This window comes from Portunus trituberculatus, chromosome 44 (assembly GCF_017591435.1).
Source record: "Portunus trituberculatus isolate SZX2019 chromosome 44, ASM1759143v1, whole genome shotgun sequence".
NCBI classification, from domain to species: Eukaryota; Metazoa; Arthropoda; class Malacostraca; order Decapoda; family Portunidae; genus Portunus; species Portunus trituberculatus.
In genome coordinates this window covers 5619335-5622300 of record NC_059298.1, presented here as the reverse complement: position 1 = coordinate 5622300, position 2966 = coordinate 5619335, and the positions used below count along the sequence as shown (strand labels likewise).

Sequence of the window (2966 nt, the reverse complement as noted above, 5' to 3'; positions counted from 1 at the left end):
TTATAGCATTCCATTCCGAGTTCCAGTTTGCCGCGCCTCGTATCTAAATACATCTGGTTACCGCTATCTGTTCCACTGATAATCTATTTATATGCCAGCCAGATTTCACAGGGATCAGAATGACAGACAAGACCCTTACCCGCCCACACAAAGGCACCCACCTATCCACTCACGCGCGCATATATACATACAGACACCGCTCCCTACCAACACACACACAAACACACACACACACACACACACACACACACACACACACACACACTCTCTCTCTCTCTCTCTCTCCCACTCACGAACGAACTTATTCTACTACATGTACACAAATACATATATAGACATAGAATCCTACTCACACACACACACACACACACACACACACACACACACACACACACACACACTCAAACAAACAAAACTCCCCACCAACTAACACACAAGAACATAACGTTATAATAATACAGGGAGACAGCGTAAGGCCGCTTCACTGCCCAAGGCGACTCACACACGCACATCAAAACTGGTGTTAAGAAAGCGAAATAATTTGATGAGTACGAAAGGTTACATATTTCTTTATATTTTCCTGTATAGTATGTTAAATTACCTTCACATATCTATGGTCCACTCCTCCAGGCGTGCTTTATTATTATTATTATTATTATTATTATTATTATTACGAGTATTACTATTATTGCTAGTTATTATTTTCATTATTATTATTATTTTTATCATTATCATTATTATTATTATTATTATTAGAGAGAGAGAGAGAGAGAGAGAGAGAGAGAGAGAGAGAGAGAGAGAGAGAGAGAGAGAGGTGATGAATATGATTTAGAATACTGGAGTCTACAGTAGGAATGAAAAAAAATAAATAAAAATAAAAGAAGTAAGACAATCCACAGAAGAGAGAAAGGTGCAAATGACAAGAGAGAAGCAGAACACTTTTCCAACACACTAATCTATTTTTTTTTTTCCGAAATAAGAACATAAGTCTTGTAAATAAATGAATAAGAAATAAAAATCACAGTTTTAAAATGGCGGTATAGGGGAGGTTCTCTATGATATTACTTTTGTGTCATATTCGTCAAATTTAAGGGTAAAAATGAAATAAGTGGAATATCCCTGGATATTGTTGTTACTTGAAAATTCATTCATACTGTGAAGAAATCATTTTGCATTTACTAAATCTTGTATATATATATATATATATATATATATATATATATATATATATATATATATATATATATATATATATATATATATATATATATATATATATATATATATATATATATATATATATATATATATATATATATATATATATATATATATATATATATATATATATATATATATATATATATATATATATATATATATATATATATATATATATATATATATATATATATATATATATATATATATTTTTTTTTTTTTTTTTGATGGAAAGACAGAATATGATGATAATCCTAATGCACTATCAGCATTAGAGAGAGAGATTAATTTTGACACTTTTATTCGGAATGTAATTCTGAATTAAAACTTCACTTTTTTAAACTAATTAATACTTATCATTTAGCTGCACGCTAAATCCGGTTTAATTTCTGAGGGTGAAAAGAAACCACTGTTGCTACAAATATCGCTCATGTATAATTACAATGCTGGGAAAGTTATGTTAAATGAAATAATAAATACAGCTGTATCCTTAGAAACTTTGATAAGTAAGTAATGAAGTCAGTCTTGTTTGAGTTATTCATTAATAAATTTGGAGTGCTACTAAGAACGATCAGTTGTCAGTCCTTGATATCCCTTTTGAGTTACGATTCACTCTTTTTTATCCTTTTTTTGTTTGCTCGTTGGGTGAAACATTGACAGAATGCAGACACAACATGGGGTGGCGGTCCATACCTGAGGTTTTCAAGCTTTAATGTTTAGCGGCGCACTGGTGATATTTTGGACTGACGGCACATGAACTCTATAATCACGAAGCCGCGGCGCAGTTTAAAAATCACTGGCCAAGCTAAACCTTGCCAGTGAAAATAATGGCGACGTTAAGCCACACGATGAAGAAACATTCAACACTGCAGAGGGCCAACACCACCCATGAAGTAAATCTGACACTAACTGTGAATTAAACACCGTAATTCACTGTGGCAAAACGAAAGGGAGCAGCGGAACGCTCATCAGATTCAATATCATAAAATAACGTGTCAGGAGTGGGATTCGAACCCACGCCCGGAAGACCGGACTGCGACCTGAACGCAGCGCCTTGGACCGCTCGGCCATCCTGACTTAATGAAAACCTTGTTATTGCAACTTTAGAGCGGATTTATGTATACACACACACACACACACACACACACACACACACACACACACACACAGAGAGAGAGAGAGAGAGAGAGAGAGAGAGAGAGAGAGAGAGAGAGAGAGAGAGAGAGACCTTGACAGTGTTTGCGGGAGAGGGGGGGGATGTGATTCATAAGAGGCACAAATTACAAGGCAAAGAAGGAAGGGGAGGAAGCCAGACTGAACCAGGAGAATTTCAGCCTTCCACTCTGTCTATTTATCTATCTTATTTATTTTATATAAATACGTAGATACATGTTCTTAATAAACTAGAAAGGTCTTCAGAGAACAAATGATGAATGGAAGGTACACGAGAGTTTGATAAGTTGTGTATATATATTGTGTAGTGTACATTCAACAACCGCAAAAGAAAAGAACAAATTCAGAAAGTTCTCAAATATTTGGTTTACATAAGCGTTAAAAGATCAAAGACAGAGATCATATTGTGCTTGCCATGTCTATAATGCATAAATCAAAGCACCAAACTTCGGCATTTTAACATGTTTATTAAAATTTCACTTTACACGCAGATTCAGGATTTTATCATATTTCAGAAGCCAGTGTGCATTCAGGTATGAACTTGTTGTTGCTAGCAAACTTAGATAAAAAGT

The 2966-nt window shown here is 34.3% G+C and overlaps 1 non-coding gene across 1 annotated transcript; it reads right to left on the bottom strand.

Annotated features, from left to right (window-relative positions):
• Positions 1-2214: 2214 nt before the first annotated feature.
• Trnal-cag lies at positions 2215-2298 on the bottom strand. Its single transcript has one exon. It is a non-coding gene; the product is annotated as a tRNA-Leu (tRNA).
• Positions 2299-2966: the final 668 nt, after the last annotated feature.